Here is a 21,642-nt window from a genome sequence, read left to right on the forward strand (position 1 = left end):
AGTCCATTAACAGTAAATAGAATGTCCTTATCTGCTTGTAAATCTTCTCCTCCCGATACCTTTATCTCAAAGACAACGCTGAATCCTCAGCTCACCAAGCAAACAGTCTTTGTGTTCAGTTGAAATGGTATCTGGCACAGTAGCCTCCAAAAGCAAGCAGATAGACGTTCCAGCAGGCAGCAGACCAGGAACAGAACCAGGTGCATCCAGAAGCAGGGTCTATTACGTTTCCCTTCCTACCTTTATTACTGCCTGCAACCGCACCCACAATGACATTGCAGTTTCTTGTGCTTAAAGCTACAAGACACTTAATCCTAGGTTTACATATTTATTCAACCCAAACCTGGTTGGTGTATCCATATACCCAACATTCTCCCCTTTTGGGTGACATAAATATGTAATGCCTTACATTCTAAACCCATATTTTTCACAACTCTCTAGATGCTTAATAGCACCTTGGGCTTTAGTAAAATGATCAGCTACATTGTCCTCCGACATACAGTACTTTAGCTGTATCATTTTACTATTTACAGATTGTCTTACATTTAGATATCTCAAATCTGTATGCTTGCTCCTAGTTTTTACTGCAATACTTGTGGCCATTTTAATTGCTGCCTGATTATCTTCATGTACAACTATAGGGTAATTTACAGTTATACCCATATCCTTCAACATTTGTTTATACATTATCAACTCAGTACATAATAGTGATAAACAGGAGAATTCTGCCTCCATCGTAGACAAACTTATATGCTGTTGTCTAATTGACTTCCAACCAATTAATGTCTTACCCAGCATTATGGCTGTTCCTGAAGTCGACTTTCTTGTGTCTCTTTCTGCTGCAAAACTAGCATCTGCATAAGCACTCAATATGAGATCACCTTTTGGTTCTAAATACAGTGCATGGTGTAATGTTCCTTTAAGATACCTTAAGATTCTTCTCAATGCTATCCAGTGACATTGAAGCGGATCATTATTGTGTCGTGCCAACTGATTAATACTAAAAGCAATATCTGGCCTTGACCAATTGCTAATATATGATAAGCTACCAATCAAAGATTGATACAGTTCCTTATCACATTTGGGACTTTGTGTATTCATTTTGCAAATATCCTGACTCATTGGAGTCTTTGCAGGCTTACAAAGTTCCATCTTATAATCTATTAGCAATTTAGATATCTTATCTTCCTGAGATATCCTAAAACCTTTCTGTGTTCTCAGTATATTCAAACCTAGATATCTCTTTATCTCCCCTAATTGCTTGATTTTTATTTTCTTGGCTAATGATGCAATTATTTCATTTGCTTCATCATTAGTTTTAGTTATCAGAGCAATATCATCGGTAAACAACATTAATAATGATACTTTCCCATTCTTTTCTCTCTTAAATAGACATGGGTCGGCTAAACCAGCTTTAAACCCTATATTGGTCAGTTCCTTCACAATATACTGGTTCCATTCATAGCCCAATTGTTTAAGACCATAAAGCCTCTTCTTTAATAACCAACAATCATTATTATTGTCTCCTTTAAATCCATTAGGCCTTTTCATATAAACAGTATGTCTTAGTGGAGCATGCAAGTAAGCAGTTTCCACATCAAGATGGTTAACTATATATTGCTTGCTTGCTGCCCACACTAATGCTGCCCTTAAAGTTGCTGCTTTCAGACTAGGTGCAAATACTTCATCATAGTCTTTTGCACTTTGTCTAAAGCCTTGGGCTACTAACCTTGCCTTATGGATTGTGTTTCCATCTTTATCTGTTTTTATTTTAAAAATCCATCTGCAGCCAATGGGTTTTATACCAACAGGTAATCTCACATTTTCATATACCTTCATATCCTTCAAGGATTTCAATTCCTTATTGATAGCTGCATACCAATTTTCTTTCTCTTTAGAAGGATATCTTCTTATCTCATCCACAGTATTTGGGATTCTATTTTCCTGGCACACTGTATTAGCCTGGTATCTATCAGGCGGTCTAGAAATACGTGTAGTCCTTCTGGGTATTACTGGGCTTGGTTGAGTTACTACCTGTTCCTCATCTTGAGCTATTTCTTCCTCTAGGGGCTGTACTTCTTCCTGTACTTCTGTCTTTACTTTATTTTTAAAGTTACAGGGATACTTAATGGGATTTCTGTATGATTCAATAATCACCTCGTTATTGTTATCCTGCTCTAACTTATCCCATCCTAAGTGCTCTAGAAATTGGGCATTGGCACTACATAACACCTTAGATGTGCCTTTCTCCCAAAATCTATATGCCCTATGGTTAGCTTGGTAACCAACGAAGAAAAATTGTTTAGCTCTATGTTGCCCTTTACGCCTGAGTTGTGTAGGGATATGCACCCATGCTGGTGCACCAAATGTGTGCAGGTAACTCAGATCAGGCTTCCTGCCATGCCACATGGTGAATGGTATTTCACCAGTAGTTGAGTTAACCACGTTGTTCAATAAGTGATTAGCACACATTGCAGCCTCCCCCCACAAAGAATCAGGTAATCCAGAATCAGTTAACATTGTTCTAACCATTTGCCTGTAGTGTTTGTCCTCTTCTTTCTATAAATGCGTTGTGTTGTGGTCTGTATGGTGCAGATTTCTTATGCTCTATACCAGCTGCCTTTAATCTATTCTGGAATTTGCTGTTAACAAATTCCGTACCATTATCTGTCACCAAGGTTATCAGTTGCCGTTTAGCCTTCCTTTCTGCAAACTTTAACCAGTTGAAGAAATGTTGATATGTTTCAGTTTTGCTTTTCATTAAGTAGCAAAACCCATATCTAGAGTAATGGTCCATAATGCTCAGTATATATCGAGCACCCCCCATACTGGGTTTCTTAGGACCAATAATGTCTGCAAATACTACTTCTAAAGGTTCTTTAGTTTTGAAACCATTTAGCCTATTTGCAGGCAATATTTTACTCTTATCTTCACAACAGACATTACAACGCAAATACTTATCACAGGGTTTTAACCTTATTCCTTCAGATAACTCTACTGTACGTTTTAGCATTTTAAAATTTACATGCCCCAAACGCCTATGCAATAAATGGATACATTCATCATGAGGCTTGGTATTATTAAATACAATTTGTGCCTCCCCTTTCTTACTATCATGTAAGACATATAATGCTCCATTTAAAGCTGCAGTTACCTTTTTGTTATCTCTTTCCAGTGTGCACTTATTATTCTTAAATGTAACCACATATCCTAATTTATCTAATTCTCTTACAGAAAGTAAATTTATCTTTAACTGTGGTACATATAACATTTTTATATTCTGGTCTAAACATGGACAATAAGCAATACCTTCACCCTTGGCCTTGAGATGCCAACCGTTAGCGAGTGATATATGCTGAGAGCTTGTAGACATTTTTATAAACTTAGTCTTATCTCTCGTGATGCAGTGGGATGCTCCACTGTCCACCACCCATATATCATTCTTCATATCACAGTTGCTGAATGTGGCTAATTCAAAAGATTTCTTTGGCTTCTTTAAATTCTGGCGTTTTTCTTTTCTGCAGAATCTTGCCAAATGTCCTCTGCCTCCACAATTAAAACACTTTTTAATTGTGTATGCTGTTGAAGATAACTTCTCTTCTTCTGGGTGCTTTACTTTACACAGCTGGTTTCTTTCCAGCCTTGAAGATAATTTCTCTTCTTTATTAGGCTTATCTTCTCTCAGCTGGTCACGTTCAAACCTTCTTCTGGCTTCTTCTAATAGCCTGCCGGTAATCTCAGTTACTGATAAACTGTCTTTTGGCAACACCTCTAATGCAGTCACAAAATCATCATAGCTTCGATCCAAAGAAGACAGTATAATGTATACTTGTTGCAACTCATTAAATATAAGCTCTTTTTCTTGCAATTCTTGAAAAATGCTTTTCATACAGTTTAAATGAGTTAACATGTCTCCATTTATCTCAAGATGTGTTCTAAACAGCTTCCGTGTAAGATTGATATGAGCTCCTACACTGTCTCGAACATAAATCCTTTTTAGATTCTCCCAGCAGTCTGCAGCATTTTCTACTCCACGGATATGAATGAGTTGCTGGTCAGACAGAGTGAGACCTATGATGCACAAAGCCTGTTCATTCTTTCGTTCATAGTCCTGTATCAGTTTATAATCCTCTTCATCATTAGGATTTAAGTTTGATACATCTGGTGGGTTTGTTATTATGTTCCACAAACCTTCTCTTCGTAGCAGTAAACTACATTTCATTGACCATGAAACATAGTTTGTTCCATCTAGTCTGGATATCATGGACAGACTTGGCAAATTTACTTGTGCCATTGCTCTTGTGAAAAATAACTATTTAACAAACAGTTTGTATTTACAGTAATGTGCAACTCACACCAGCTCTCACTGCTATATCCTGGTTAGTTAGACTGTGCTCACTGCTAGGCCCATAACCAATGTTAGTGTTTGGGGATAAACCCCCGAGCAAAGCGCACAGCAGCAGTCAAGCCAGGCAGCCAAATGAGAGTGAGGCTGGGCCCAAGAGTATACACACACTTGAGACAAAAACACTGTTTGTGGTTTTTAAATAGATATTTAATACACACAGAGATTAAGAAGTGTCATTCAGTCCATATATCATTATCCAGTATATCCATCCAAGTCCATTAACAGTAAATAGAATGTCCTTATCTGCTTGTAAATCTTCTCCTCCCGATACCTTTATCTCAAAGACAACGCTGAATCCTCAGCTCACCAAGCAAACAGTCTTTGTGTTCAGTTGAAATGGTATCTGGCACAGTAGCCTCCAAAAGCAAGCAGATAGACGTTCCAGCAGGCAGCAGACCAGGAACAGAACCAGGTGCATCCAGAAGCAGGGTCTATTACGTTTCCCTTCCTACCTTTATTACTGCCTGCAACCGCACCCACAATGACATTGCAGTTTCTTGTGCTTAAAGCTACAAGACACTTAATCCTAGGTTTACATATTTATTCAACCCAAACCTGGTTGGTGTATCCATATACCCAACACCACCCATCTCATACATCTGACAATGGATGGTATGCAAGATTTTTATATATATAAAAATCAGCAACAGCTACAGAGTTCATCTAACCATCTCACCCAAACACCTGGTCTTCAGAACTTTAAAAAGTTCTAAGAACTTGGGGCTATCCAAATTTTCCAGGTGGTGATGCTTTATCGGATTATCCTATCCACAGATCCAGAGTTCAATCAAATTACTTTCTTTGATAGAAGAGACTTGGAACATGCCTTCTCTACTAGATTTGGTGGAGTGAGTAGAAACAATGGCAGCAAAACAGTCCTGCCCAGTAGCCTAGTCCAGCAGAAATTGCTGTCCTACTGCCTGTTTCATAAGGACTTGGAGATGGAAGGGTTTTTTTTTGGACATTCAGATTCTGCTGAAAAGCAACTCCCAGCTAAATACCAGTGAAAGCTGCTGGGAACTGTAATTCAGCAACCTCTTAAGTCTAGAGATTCCACATCCCTGCCTTAGAGAATCAGATCAACTAAACTTAATACATGAAGAAACCAGAAGGAAGTTAGGATGGGAAGAGAGTCATTGTCTTCCTAGCAAAACCCAATAGTCCTGCACTGTGTGAAAGCACTACATTTTAAGAGACAGGGAAAAGGGAAATTACAGAATGAATGCTTTCTACTGAGATCTCTGCACACCGTGACCCACCATATCAAAATAACCAGGTAGCCTTCCTTGGGTTCTCTGAGTCTTCTGCTTATGTTGAAAATTTCCGCTTTTTTTAGCCTGTAAAATAGAGAGCATGGGATAAAAATTGGCAAGAACCTCACTTATTTCAGTGTTATAGGTCACAAGTTATGCACACCTATTGTGTAACACTGTAGAGTTTTTCTTTGTAACACTTGATTTAATTACTTTCAGTGAAGGAGATGAAAAACCAGGGAAGCAGATTCAAAACCAAGGCCAGCTTTCTTCATACATAGAATCATAAATTGTAAGAGTTGAAAGGTTCTTGAAAATCATCTTCATATGACTAGACATCTCAGTGACTTCTTATCACATTCATCAATCCACTTTCAAGTCCATATTTATGCAAAACGGTACATAATTCAACCCTATTCATTCTATTACATCTTTTTTTCTGAAACCTTTTTCATGTTCAACAAAATGTTTCAATAAATTACATAAATAAATAAGTTACTATGTAGTTTTTCATGTACAATATTTTTTTTTCATACACATTTCTCAACAACTTGCTGAGAACCAAAACTATGGTCTTCTTAATAGGATGAAACTGTTTTGCGCTACCCAAATTTTCCTTATTTTCACTTTTCACAGTCTTTCTGTTAGTGTTATGCCATACACCTTCCCTGGAACACTTAACAAATTAATCTTGTTGCAATTTTTTTGTTCATTTTTGCTCACTTTCCCTTGGATAAGAGACAATGACACTCTTTCAATCATCAAGCACGAGTTTAATCTTCACATACACTTTAAGCAAATTACATAGCTGCTACATAAGCAACCTGTATCTATATTTAACACCTCTCCAGTTACACAATCACATGCTTAGCCTTACCATTTACAATGTTCTCACTGCATTTATTATTTTCATTCTATCCATTTTTTTTTTTTTTTGTATTTGGGCTACTTGTGGAAAGGGAATCCAGTATTTCAATAATGCACTCTTTAAATAAAAAAAAAGTCCCATAGAAAAGTAGGTAGCTTGGGGAAACGTAAATTTAATGTAAATTTAAAGATAAATGTTTCTACCAGGTTTGGAATTAAGGCAGTTTTGGCCAAGTATCACATTAATACATTTTGGCCAATTATCACATTAATAAACAAAAAGTTTTATCCAAATATGTGCATGCTATTTATTTTGGTTAAAGCTTGGGTTGAAAAAAAATTGATAAAATCCAGAGATTTTATCCCTTCCCTTCCCTACCTTGGAAAGCAACATATTGTTGCTCACATCCCACTAATGAGAGCGGTACATGGAGTGTATGTATACATTGAAGATAATTAATTTCATTTAAGTATAAATAAAATACATTCAAATTGAGTTTTTGTTCTGTCTTTCTTTTTATTTTTTTCCCTGGTATTGCCTTTGAAGCTGAATGTGATTTTCAAATGTGTCGAGGCTATAAATCTTTGAATTCCCAATACAGACCATCAAAATTGATTGGGGATTCTTGGAACTGAAATCTGACATATCCAAAGAGTATCAAGCTGGGGAAATGAAACTCCATCCGCACTCAGGAATTAAGAAGAGTCAATAACAAGGCATGAATAGATAAACTATCACAGATACAAAAAAAAACCATAAGAAAACTTATAATTTATTACAAAATCTAATAATCCAACCCACTACATTCAGAGTTTATGAATCTCAGATTTCTTTCCCTTACCTTTACATAATAACAGAGCCACCTTGAGGCAAGACAAGTGACAAATGCATTAAACAAGCAAACAAACACAACAGAATGTTCAACTCATACTTTGATAACAATTGTGTCTTATCTCAGGATCTTTGATCCAGTGCAACTCCAGCTAGGAAATTGCCAAATACCAGCAACTCAATCAAAACCATAGAAAATCTAAAGCTGTACGAATTGGTGGTCCTCAAAACATTTGTATTATTGACTTATGAAAACATCTGGACCCAGAGCTTTGTCTGTTTTCATTTTTTTAAATAGCTTCTGATATTTCAAAGGTGTTCCTGGTTCATGCATAAATTGTCTCCGTGCTTATGAAAGCTTACATAAAGGTTGTCTTTGTAGTAATCATCTTTTTTTTCCAATTTAGTTCTTGTTTTTTATAAAGATTGGAACAAATTTATAAAAAGACTTTTTCATGAGGTCTGTTATTATCATGTCACCTTTTTGGATTTTCTTTATCAATTTATTTTCCCTTCCTTTTCTCAGTTTGTATGCCAGCCATCTTCCTGGTTTATTTGCACATTCAAAATATATCTGTTTGCATAATTCAGTTTAGTTTCTCTTTTTCGGACTGTTAACAGAGGCAATTGCTGGCATAATAGTTTAATTTGATGTAAGATTTTAGAACCATTGATATCTTTTGCAATTCCATTTTTTATTTCTAATTTCATCTAGTATCTTTTGTATCTTTTCCCAAGATTTCTTTTCTCTAAACATTATATAAAGTAAACCTTCTTGACCACTTTAATGGCTTCCCAAACAGTCATTAAATTTTCCCTTTGTCCAAATTATTGTCAAAATATTCATTTAATATCTTTTTATAGTACATTATAATGTTTCCTTTTGTAATATATCACATTATACAGCATTTAGCATTATTGTCTCTGATGGTGATGGTGAACAGTGTTATAATCACTGAGGCAGGGAATGCCAGAAAATTAAAAATGGCAGCCATGACTACATAATTCAAGCTTTGCCCCTTTCTTGCATGAAGTCAAGCAGCCATCATCCTGCACAATTGTAGCTGCCATCTTGACTCTTTTGATCCTCCTGCAGACATGACTGCTGAGTAGATGCAACATTAATGTTAACATTTTCCTAGTTTTGCTCTGAAAACTGTTACATAACAGTATTTTTCTCCACAAGGACTCTGCCTGACAGTTTGAATGACTCTATTTTTAGCTTCTCTGCCATGAAAACAACTTTGCTATGGTAATGAATTACTCAGATATCAAAGCTTCTTCACAAAAGGGGTGCTATGGGAATTGAAGGGAACAACATCACTTTGTTCAGTAGACTGTACACAAAGCAATCACCATTCAGACCCTGGAAAAGAAAAGGAGGAGAAAAAAAACAAAGACAGTAAAATAGGAAAGTATATTAAAGCCAAAGGGAGTCAAGGAGGATGATTTAAGCCAGCAAAGTGCCCCCAAGCCTCAAATGCCATGCATGCAGGACATATTTTGAAATATCTCCAAGTTAAAAAAGGTTTCCCATTTTTGGTAATAGTACTTTGCTTTTTAAAATTAATAGATAAACCAGCCAAATGGAAAGGTGGTCAGACCAGGCTCTAATGGACTTCCAGCTTTTTTACACGTCTGTGATAACTTCAGTTTACTACCCACAGCACCTGTAGACTATGGGATTGAGAAGGCGTTGAAGGAAGTGCTATTTTTGGATGAAGTCTTGGTAAAGCCCCCACCAAAGCTTGCCAGAATTGCCATCTGAAGGGCAAGGCAAGGCAAAAGCTTTGCTGATCACAATGAGCCTTGACTCTTCAGCTCCATGTTGCTTCATTTCCGTAACACAGATTTCTTCATTCTGGCAGATCCAGCATTTCTTCCTCAAGCTTAATCCATTTCATCCTTTAAAGAATAAGTGCTAACTAGATATCTTTAAGTCGGTTTGATTTGGTTTGATCAGAATTTTGGGTAGGGTGGTTTAACTTTAAGCAGCTTAGGAGCAAATAGCAAAAACAATAGCACCCCCTAAATTTGCAATAATTTGCAGGTACAGAAGGGAGTTCTCTTCTCAGGAATTGCCTAACAGAAATGTTCAGTAGCAATCTGTGATACAACCAAGGGATACATCTCATTTCTTAACTCCTTCAAAAGTAGGTGTGTCTGTGAGGGTAGACTTGAGTCACAATCACAATGCTGACAGAGATTCTACTTCTTCATCCAAATTGCCTTCTTCCAGCTTCTGTTTGTTTTGTTATGTAGAAAAGGTGCATCTGAATATTTCTTTTGTTTGTTTAAGTGAACTATAATGCAGTATGGTCCCACCAATCCATTTCCAAGCCAAGCTTCTGACACTATCAAACTTGTAACCAATGGTTTTGCTTTGACTGAAATTAGACAAAGTCTATAAATAGTTATATTTTCTTTAAGTGTATGTGCTCTTTTTGGAATCATTTGTAATCAATCAAGAATTATAAATATTTTGGGTGTGAGACATTTTCAGAGAATTACCACACAAAACTGGAAAAAGAACACTGCACCTGAGTAGCAGCAATATGTTGCTGATAAGTATTGTCATTCCCAGCTTCTTATTCTTTTTCTTTTTTCTTTATTTTTTTTAAGTACGGAGATAATTACTTTTGAAGTCAAGATTGTTAATACCATATGTGTATACATTTTCTTCTGTTAATTAGTTTAACATTAAAAATTCATGCATTTGTCTACTTTCATTTTCTGTTACATCTTTCCTGTGTTGTTTATTAAACATTTTTACTTTTTTTACTTTAAAAAAATCTTTTTACAATAATTTCCTATTCCATTCAGGAAACTTCAGTCATTGAACACATTTGAAGCTCAATCAATCTGTCAAAAAGAGATCCATTCAGAGCACCAATTTGATTGAGGAACTGGTGAAGGGAACATTCTGGTAAGAAACAGTGATAGAAGTCAAAATGGTCTTATGACATCCCCAACCCCATTACAGCTTAGCCCTCCAGGAGTCCTCTGCCAGCATGAATTACAGAGTCACGAGTTTTTAAAAAGAGTTCAAGTGATGTTACAAATTATTGCTTCCTAAGCAGCATTTTGTTCAACTCACCAGGGAAAGGGAAGCACCCAACAAAAGATTTCTAGCTTACAATGAATTGTAATACACAAGCAATGAAAGGGAAAATGTAAAATATAACTTCCTGGGAGTTCAGCTTTATGAATCTGACAATTCCCCCATGAAGAATAATTCAAGCAAGGCTGCAGCTGGATTCCCACGAATAGCAAAGTTTAGGATGTGCACAGTTACAGTCCAACCCTTAATGACTGCACCATGCTGGCTTTTGTGCCTGCGGCCAAGCACAAAAATATATGTTGATTCCCCCACACTTTATATCTTCTGATTTTTTTGCCCTCAGTATAACAGTAATCTATACATACTTACCTGGGAGTAAGAGTCTCTTAATTGTACTTATTAATATAGAGTAAGCATGTGTAGGTTTAAGCTTTGCCAGCCCAGATTTCTGCACTTTTTCTTTCTCTTCATGACTGCAAATGTGTATATGTCTATTCACAAGAAGATGGTTTACATTTGTGTGTATGCAATAATTTTGTAAATATAGTCTTTTCTTCACAAGCAATTTGTCCTGGATCTGTCTTGTCTTGCTCTATATGTGTATGTCTACATATGTGTGAAAATACATGTGTATGGATAAAAGTATGTCCTTTATATACATTTATTAAAAGAGGAAGAAATCTCCAGATTTACTTTCACTGGGAGATGGGATTCTAGCTGACAAAATTGGGAAACTGTACATTGGTTATGATTTTTCAGATGCTTTTCGTTGTTTCCTATCAGACTTTCTTTACAGGAAGTTTTATTTTTATTTCTTTTAAATAAATATATATGCCTCTTCAAGTATAATCAAGAGAGAAAATCAACTTAAAACATTATCTGAACCTGTATGTGTTGGATAAGGAAAAAAGTTATTGTAATCTGTATTGATCAGTAACTATTATATTTATACAATAATTTAATTATCTGCTATTCAGCCTAACTGGACTTTCATACATATTTAAAACACAATATAAAACCTAATGTAGAAAAAGCACTTGCAAACCATCAACAATAGTGACATTAAAATATAGCAAAGGCCAACATGCAAATAAGTTTATAAAGTTAAATAACTTTAACCTTAGACTATCTACTATTGACCTCACCCCTTTCCTAAGAGGTCTGTAGGGGGCATGCATAAGCGCACCACCGTGCCTACCGTCCCTGTCCTATTGTTTCTTTTATTTTTCTTATATATACCCATTTCATGTATTCATAACTATGTATATACTTATACCTATTATCTTGTAAGCGATTGATAAATAAAAAATAAAAAAGTTAATTTTAGACTGGTGCAAGTGAAATCAAAGATTGCTGTTACAAATTGCAAGGGAGAACAGTGCCATCTCAAGCAATTCTTCTTTTTTAAGCCATTTTAATACTTTTATTTATTTTGTCCCTACCATACAGGGTCTGTTTTGAATTGGGTTACTAGGTGGCAGGGGGATTTTTCAAGAGGCATTAAGCAAGCCACTTCTTTTAATATCCATTTTCCCCTTTTCTCTTTTTTTCAAGCACCCTCTTCCCTTCCTCCCTTCCTCTTCCTCTTCCTTTGGGCCAAGGGAACTCCCAGGAAAAGGATCAATTGTTCTTGTGTTCTTGCAGCAGGCCTGAACAATACCTGGTTCCTGTTGAATAAGCATTGGATAGGCGTTGTTCGTGAACCCGTTCCTTTATTTCAGAGCCTTGGAACTTGACACCCAACTCTTTGCCAGGAGTTTCAGGCATAAGCTTTTAAGCAAGTAGACTAGATTAGAAACCTGTTATGCTTTCTTAGCTACCTTGGTTTCATTTCTTTTCAGCTATAGCAGTAGCACTTAGACCTATATACTGTTCCATAGTGCTTTGCAGCCCTCTCTAAGCGGTTAACAGAGTCAGCATCTTGCCCTCAACAATCAAGGTCCTCGTTTTACCACCTTGGGAGGATGGAAGGCCCAGTCAAACTTGAGCTCATGACAACTGAAATCCTAATAGTGGGCAGAGTCAGCCTGCAATATTGCAACTATCCCACTATGGCCCTTTTTTTAGCATAACATCTGACAACCTAGAGGGGAAAAAATCCATGAAGTTCCCAAGATGCCATGCTTGCTACTTTGCTAACCAGATTATATTTTTCTTTTCAGGATTCATTTTTCTTCTTGAAGTTCATCTTCCTAGAATATAAAGGGACAGAGACTTTTGTAAGAAAAGAAGAAGAAGAAGAAATAAAGGGATGAGACTGTTGTGATGAATAAGGCAAGTGAGGCTTGTTGCTATGATATACAGCATTTGGTTTTCCAGCTGACATCAGCTGACATGTTTTTACATTATGAAATGCTACTTCTGTTTAACTGCCCCAGAGAACAGACTATATGTTAATATCTAGTAATTTTCCAGCCAGTCATCAACCCCACACCCTTGCTCCATTTTGGTGATCTGAGAATGCACACCAACCCTCTTTAAAGCAAGCAATTCCAGTGGTGCCTCTGGAACAACGTGACTCTGAGCACTTATGGTCATACAGTCACTTGAATGATACGCTTGATTCAGATTAATTTTAAACAGAGCCCAATGAATCCAGATGAAATCTAATATATGCTATTCATACACTTAATTACCAGCTTCAAACGTCTCTGTAAAACAGATTTAACAGATAATCAGAGTTGGAAGGGACCTTGTAGGACATCTAGTCCAACCCCCCACCCAAGTAGGAGACCCTACACCATTTCTGACAAATGGCAGTCCAATCTCTTCTTGAACGTCTCAAGGGATGGCACTCCCACAACTTCCAAGGGCAAGCTGTTCCATTGGTTGATTGTTCTCACTGTCAGAAAATTTCTCCTTATTTCCAGGTTAAATCTCTCCTTGTTCAGTTTCCATCCATTATTCCTTGTCTGGCCTTCAGGTGCTTTAGAAAATAGCTTGAATCCTTCCTCTCTGTGGCATCCCCTCAAATATTGGAAGACTGATATCATGTCTCCCCTGGTCCTTCTCTTCACTAGACTAGCCAAGCCCAGTTCCTGTAACCGTTCTTCATATGTTTTAGTCTCCAGTCCCCTAATCATCCTGGTTGCTCTTCTCTGTACTTTTTCTAGAGCCGCAACATCTTTTTTATAAAGTGGTGAACAAAACTGGATGCAGTACTTTGGTGTGGTCTTACTAAGGCTTTATAGAGTGGTATTAGTACCTCCCTTGATCTTGATTGTATCCCTCTGTTAATACAATTTAGGATTGCATTAGCTTTTTTGGCTGCTGCTGCACACTGCTGGCTCATATTTTGCTGGTTGTCCACTAAGACTCCAAGATCCCTTTCACAGTTACTGCTATTGAGCCTGGTTTCACCCAGCCTATATGTGTACTTTTGGTTTTTCTTGCCTAAGCGTAGAACTTTACTTTTCTCTACATTGAATTTCATTTTGTTAGATATGGTCCAGTGTTCTAGTCTGTCAAAATCCATCTGGTTCTTGAGCAGTGGTGGGATTCAATTTTTTTTACTACCGGTTCTGTGGGCGTGGGTTGGTGGGTGTGGCAGGGGAAGGAGACTGTAAAACCTCCAGAGTGGTATTTGCCAGTTCTCCGAACTACTCAAAATTTCCACTACCGGTTCTCCAGAACTGGTCAGAACCTGCTGAATACCACCTCTGATCTTGAGCCTATCTTCTTGGGTGTTAGATATTCCTACCAGCTTAGCATCATCTGCAAATTTGGTAAGTTCCCCTTCTATTCACTCATCTAAGTCATTAATGAAGATATTGAAGAGTAGTGGGCCTAAGACCGAATCTTGTTGCATCCAACTGCTTACTTCCCTCCATGTAGACTTAGACCCATTAAGGACTACTCACTGAGTACGATTTGTCAGCCAGTTGTGAGTCCATGTAGTGATGGTGCTATCTATTCCACTTTTTTCTAGCTTTCTAAGAAGTAGGTTGTGGTCTACTTTGTCGAATGCCTTGCTGAAATCTAAATATATTATGTCCACAGTATTTTGCTGGTCTACTAATTTAGTCACTATGTTGAAGAATGAAATAAGATTGGTTTGACATGATCTGTTCTTAACAAACCTGTGCTGACTGCTAGTTATTACTTTACTTGTTTCTAGATCTTGGCAGATGTTTTTTTATTATCTTTTCCAGTATCTTCCTGGGTATTGATGTTAGGATGATTGGTCTATACTATAGTTTCCTGGGTCTGTTTTTTTCCCCCTTTTTTGAAGATGGGAACCACATCAGCTTTTTTCCAGTCCGCTGGTAGTTCCCCAGTGCTCCAGGATTTTTGAAAGATGTGGTGCACTGGTTCTGAGATGACCATCTCCTTTAAAACTCTGGGATGTAATCCATCAGGTCCTGGTGATTTGTTTTCATCAAGATCAGACAGGTGTTCTCTTACTATTTTTTTGCTTATTTTAACTTTTATTTCTGGTCTGTCTTTTACAGTTATATTTTTGGTGGGTTGAGCTATAATTTCTTTTTGCGTGAAGACCGATGCAAAGAATGAGTTAAGCAGTTCTGCTTTCTCTCTGTTGCCTGTTACTTCCTTGCTGTCTTCTCTCTTTATTGGACCGACTGTTTCCTAGATTTTTTTTCTTGTTATTTACATTTGAGCATATATTAGGTATGTAAGACTTCTGTTCCTTATTTGTTACTTTATCAAATAATTTTTAAGAAGTATAACATCCTGAAATAATAAAGATGAAATCAGCACAATAAAACCCATCAGACCCTAAGGTAAAACAAAACAATCAATTTTAAATCAAAATAAATATATACTTTTTAGAAAAGAAATTTCAGGCTCAATTGTGGTGATCCTTGACTTAAGACCACAATTGAGCCCAAAATTTCTGTTGCTAAGTGAGACATTACTTAAATGAATTTTGCCCCATTTTAGGACTTTTCTTGCCATAGTTGTTAACTGAATAACTGCAGTTGTTAAGTTAGTGACATGATCGTTAAGTGAACAATCTGGCTTCCCCATTGACTTTCTTTGTCAGAAGATCACAAATGTGATCATATGACCCTGGGAGACTGCAACTGTCATAAATATGAGTCAGTTGCCAAGCATCTGAATTTTAATCATCTGATCATGAGGATGCTGCAACAGTCATAAGTCTGAAAAACGATTGTAAATCACTTTTTTCAATGCTGTTGTAACTTTGAACAGTCACTTGTTAAATGAACTGTTGTAAGTTGAGGACTACCTGTAGAGTTGGCATTGGTTATTATTCCTTTCCAAAGGACAATGCAAAGTTATTGCATTCCAACAGAGAAAGATCTCAGTTTTGGAATCTATAATGGGCTTTCTGCTAGCCATGGAACAATGAACAAGGCTTCTGATGGGAAGGAAGAGAGGGAGGGAGGGAGGGAGGAAGGAAGGAAGGAAGAAGCTACTCGGCTAGAATGATATAGACTCTCCTGCTGGAGCAAGGAACTGGACTAGAAGACCTCCAAGGTCCCTTCCAGCTCTAGTCTGATTGATTGATTGATTGATTGATTGATTGATTGATTGATTGAAAAAGAAAGGAAGGAAGGCTAAAGGTTCTCTTCAGGCACCTGGTGTAAACCATTTAGCTTAAGGCATGGGTTTTCAAGGAGACATTCAGGCACAACAATATGCTTTATGATAATTTTTTGGTGCTCGCCAGGCTATCTGCTCCATTTATGTTATTTCATAACTACTCCTTTATTTTTAAAGAATGCATAGGAAGCTGGATGCTGCAAAGTACAAATCCTAAACACATTCTGTGTTTCCAACAGGATCTGTGGACCCCAGAGGTCCTTCACACAGAAAATAAAAATGCAGCCCAATGTTCTGTTTGCAAGCCCATCAACCCAGGCAAAAGACAAAGGGAAAGTAGAAGCAGCACCCTCAGATGCTAAAGAAGCTGGTGAAAAACAGCTCACTCTAAAGTGCCAGTGTGCTCTCACAGTTGCTTCTCCATATTGTCATATTGCAGTGTAATCCATATGTTTCAGAGATTTGTTGTAAGTGCAGTATGTGCCAGTGATGTGAGAAGCATGAGTTGGACTATAAGCTGAATACATGTGTTCAACGTACTAGGAATTAAGTGAGTTTACTTATTTGGTATATCAGTAGGATTCAGCAGGGTGCATGGAAACCAAACATTTATACATGTTTCCCTGGATTCCAGAAGAAATAAATCCTGCTCAGATTATTATGCTTTGTCCTGAAAGAACTGCAGCCTGACTTTATCATCTACTACACTTCCCAGTCCAAATCTTTCCAAGAAAATCATTTAGACCTATTTTCAAGAGGACTTTCAACTTTTATACTGTCCTTCAGTTACTTCTCCATCAAAATTTTCTTCAGCAGAGGTGAACAGAAAAAAAAAAAATGGCTACATTAGTGTTGAAAAAAGTGAAAACCACTTTTTATGGAATACTAAGTGTTACTTTGCACACTGAAACAAAATTCTTCAGTGTCTTGTGTCTAATCAATACATCAAAAAATATCTAATAACTATACCCACCTTTTGACATTCTTTGATGAACAAAACAGAACAGAATTCTATATTGGCCAAATGTGATTGGACACACAAGGAATTTGTCTCCGGCGCATAAGCTCTCAGTGTACACATAAACAGCAAGTTATAGGTCAGAGATCATAAATCATAGTTACAATCATAAATCCTAAGTTACAAACAATAATTGATAAACCATAAGATAACAATAGGAGAAAATAGTAGGAAAGATGACAAGCAAAATGGGAACATGATGTGGGAATTAAGTATTCAACAGTGTTGGCTTGGTGGAAAAAAAAACTATCTTTGTGTCTAGTTGTTTTGGCATGCAATGCTTTATAGCAGTATCCTGAGGGGAGAAGCTGAAACAGATTATGTCCAGGATGTGAGGGAGTTGTACATATTTTCATAGCCCTCTTTCTGGTTTGTACGGTATACAGGTCCTCAATGGAAGGCAGGCTGGTTGTCATTGTTTTTTCTGTAGTCCTAACTATACGTTGAAGTCTGTATTTGTGCTGCTTGGTTGCTGCACCAAATCAAACAGTTATTGAGATACCAATAATAATAATAAATTATTTAATTAATAATATTTAGGACTTAATCATTCCTCTGTAGAATTGTATCAGCAGATCCTTGGGCAATCTGAGCTTTCTGAGCTGACGCAGAAAGAACATTCTTTGTTGTGCCTTTTTAATGATGGTTGAATGTCCATTTCAAGTCCTTGGAGATAATAGAACCTAGACACTTAAAAGCCTCTATTGTTGAATAGGCGGTAGAATAAGAGAACTCATCCTAAAATCTACTATCATCCCTGCAGTTTTAAGTGTCTTCAGCTCCAGATTATTCCAGCTGTACCACAGGGCCACTTGATCTACCTCCAGTCTACGTGCAGATTCATCATCTTGAATGAGACCAGTGATTGTTGTATCATCTGCAAACTTCAGTACTTTAACAGAGGGATCCTTCAAGATTCAGTTATTGGTATAGAAAGAGAAGAGTAAAGGAGAGAGCACACAGCCCAAATGACCAAAGGGCTGTTTTTCATCAAGCAGGCCATCGTCTAAAATTGATTTTGTGAGGGAGGGTTTTTGAAAAACAAAACAGGAATTCTATTTATTTAGGCTCTCAGCATATTAGATGGTTTATAGATAACAATGTGCACATCAAAAACGTTGGCAATAACATTGGTGTCCTATCTTTTGGTAGTCCTGCTAGCCAGTTTTCCCACTTTTTCATCAATTTTCCAATTTTGTATTATCAGAGAACCTGATCTAATGATCTGTCATCATCTTGCAGTAACTAGCTTATGAAAAATGATTCCGTGTTTATATAAAGAGGATCTTGTCTTAGTAATGCTCCAGAAGTAAACAGATGCATTGGAACCCATTATATTTGGCAATTGGTGGAAAATGTGCCCACTCAAAACAACTAAAGCATTGAGAGGAAAAATACTAAGAAAATGAGTTGGAGCATGTCTTAGTTGATAATGTGATCAGATATAATGTTAACACATACCCACACATACTTTCCTTTCCAGTAATAACTAGATTTTCCCTACCAAGGAGAACAAGGAAGTCACTGCCTCATCTCTGGTTTGGTTTTGTTTTTTAATTGTTCTCTCTGGCAGCCTCAGTTTCCTGGTTAGGCTGGGTTTTTTTTTACCTGATTATACAACGCCAGACTGGATTAGCAACAACTTCAAGAGGAAAATGAATGACAGTACTGTCTGTTTTTCAATAATATTTAGTGCCTATATAACTCCAAGTCTAAGAAAGGACTGTGGTAAAACACAAGTTTGCATGACTTTGTCCCTGATGGATCTATAAATAGCTGGGAAACATTCCTGTCTAAAATCTAGTAGAACTTTTGCCAGCTGATGATTGCATAGGGCAGCTTTTTATGCACCAATCATCTTTTTGTTTTGCTCACCTTATATATATATGAGCATGTAGGAGTTCATATATTTTAATAAGGAATATGTTTAGATCATTTCACATTTAGCACATAGCATTCCCCAGAAAAACACCTTACAATGGTTGGGATCTTTAGATTAGATTTCAAGAACACAAAGGATTGTGTTACACTTATGCTACACTTGCTTAAATCTTCTGCTTCTCTCCTTTTTACTTGTCACATGCCATTCTGAGACATTGCTCTTCCACCTTTCTAGTCCCCCCTCCTCCTCTATCCTCTCCCTCCCCCACTTTTCTTCTCTCCATTGACATGATTATCAACCAGGCACACACAGTCCTCCAGTTTAGTAGTCTTGGCAATGGCGTGCATCAATTATTCCTTACCTGCCAAAAGGTCCAGGAACATAATGGGCATCTTCTTATTGGGACAATTTGACAACTGGACCTCTCTGATCTATAAAGTATCTATTCTAGAAACAATACTGCTTCCCTCCTCAATATCAGCGCTGGCAAGTAGCATGGTAGCTTTCACCCAATCAGAGTTTGAATATATCAATAATTCTATTGTTTTCTAGGATGATAACCTATTTTGAGACAATAGAAGAATCAAATGTACATTAATTATGCACCTTCTTTGAACAAAAGACCACTATTCCCAAAAGGCCAGGCCTGCCATTGTTTTATCTTAGGTAGCAGCTGGCACCTCAATCCTCACTGCTGATCTGGGCAAAGCTAGGAGTCATGCAACATTCCTATTGTCTTTCTCTCCCAGTGGCAGAATAATTAAGGTGCTGTGTAGCCAGAGAGATCCATGTTCAAATAGACACAAAGGGGATAATTTTAGGCCACTCACACATAGTCCCTGTCTCTCAGATTCATCTATCTCATGTCAATATTGTTGTGAGCTTGAAATGCAAAAAGGAAGCATGTCATCGTGAGCTCCTAAAAGAATGGCAAGGATTACAGCAAATAAACAAAATGTACAGTTGGTAGATTTTCAGGGCAAACTGGTTTGGGAGAAGTGGGAAAAGGAGTTAGTCCACAAAAAACTTTTTTTTTCTACAAACATTAAATTCTGTTTATAGAATTCTGAATCCAGAACAAATCTATGAAGAAAGTGTTTCCCTCTTCTGGTAATTAGCCTGTTCCACATACTGACAAACTCTAGGCCTGCTTCTTTTCTGCATCACTGCTGTGTAACAGATGCAGGAGGTCTGTACAGGTGACAGACCATAAAGCACAAAGATGCAAAGGGAACCCAGAAGTCCATCCTTCCTTCCTCCCTCCCTCCCTCTCTTCCTTCCCATCAGAAGCCTTGTTCATTGTTCCATGGCTAGCAGAAAGCCCATTATAGATTCCAAAACTGAGATCTTTCTCTCAGTTCTCTCTAACTTTGCATTGTCCTTTGGAATGGAATAATAACTGATGCCAACTCTACAGGTAGTCCTCAACATACAACAGTTCATTTAGTAACCATTCATAGTTACAACAGCACTGAAAAAAGTGACTTACAACCATTTTTCAGACTTACAACCATTGCAGCATCCTCAGGACTCATATTTATGAGGGTTGCAGATTAGTTTCTGCATCACTGCTGGTTAACAGATGCAGGAGGTGACAGACCATGAAGCACGAAGATGCAAAGTGAACAGAGAAATCCTTCATTCCTCCCTTCCTCCCTCCCTCCATCTCTCCCCCTCCCCCTCCTTATATTATGCTTTGTAGGATCTAGTCCAGAATTTTTGCATGTTTCTGGATTTAAAAAGTTCCAATTTTTTAAGTTTCTGATCTTCAGAAACAGATACATCAACATTTGACAACATGGTGAGAGCAACATTAGGAGGACAGAAAAGGATTTGAGAACTGCAAATTATTCATCCCATCTTTATTATCAAACAATGTTATGCATTAATATTTGCCTTGGCTTATTATAATGTGCCTGCCAATCCACTTGGCTTCTAACCAGAAATCCTTAACCTTTTTGTGCCATGAACCCTTTTGAGAGGCTGGTTAAACTTACAGGCTCTATCTGAACACATAAAATAAAATACATTAGATTGTATTGCAAAGAAAAGCGGTTATGCTCAAATACAATTGTGAAAAAAAAAATTAAATTATAAATGCATAATGTAGTAATAAATGTGCTTCTTTATTAATCCATTACATCTCAGGGGCTTTTTTTCTTCTTCCATCTAATCGTGTCCAATTCTTAGAACCTGGCTAGACAAGTTCCTGCAGGTTTTTTTGGCAAGGTTACAGAAGTGGTTTTTGCCATTGCCTGTTTCCCAGGGATGAAAGAAAGTAACTGGCCAAAGGTCACCCAGATGCCTTTGTGCCTAAGGTGGGACTAGAACTCATGGTCTGTCAACTTCTAAGATCGTGCTGTCGCCATTACACCAAACTGGATCTCATTACAACAATTAGGCCAGGGATTCCCAACCTGAGGTATGAGATGGAATTTCAGAGGGTTCAACAAAGTATCCTTTGTATCCCTTAATGATGAGTCAAGTTACAATCGCTTTTGTAGGGGGTGCAAACATTAATCAAACATATCCCAGGGGCACTAGGCATAGAAAAGGTTGAATACTCTTGAGTTAGGAGATAGTAAAACTAAAGTTATCACTTAGGGTTAAGGGTTTTTGTTTTTGTTTTAAACCCAATGTGACCCCAATCAAATGAATAGTAGAATTTAATCAAAAGGGTACTTCAAAATTCCTCCCATGGTAGCTGAATTTCTCTGTTTATTTTAGCGACTTGACGTGCTGTTCTTTGTGTGTGGTAGCAATGCAGGTGGGTTGTTCCTATTTTACAGCCT

The 21,642-nt window shown here is 37.3% G+C and overlaps 1 long non-coding RNA gene across 2 annotated transcripts in view; it reads left to right on the forward strand.

Annotated features, from left to right (window-relative positions):
• Positions 1–21,642, forward strand: part of LOC148126848 (uncharacterized) — a 75,156-nt gene that overhangs the window by 29,254 nt on the left and 24,260 nt on the right. Inside the window, exons 2-3 of one of the 2 annotated variants that reach the window (XR_015741633.1) lie at positions 10,184–10,286; positions 12,584–12,695. The exons of the other annotated variant lie outside the window; for it this stretch is intronic. This is a non-coding gene — a long non-coding RNA (uncharacterized LOC148126848). The remainder of the gene's footprint in view (positions 1–10,183; positions 10,287–12,583; positions 12,696–21,642) is intronic. 2 annotated transcript variants of the gene reach the window in all.

Source organism: Pseudonaja textilis, chromosome 2 (assembly GCF_049901715.1).
Source record: "Pseudonaja textilis isolate UNSWEBS1 chromosome 2, rPseTex1.2, whole genome shotgun sequence".
In the NCBI taxonomy this organism is placed as follows: Eukaryota; Metazoa; Chordata; class Lepidosauria; order Squamata; family Elapidae; genus Pseudonaja; species Pseudonaja textilis.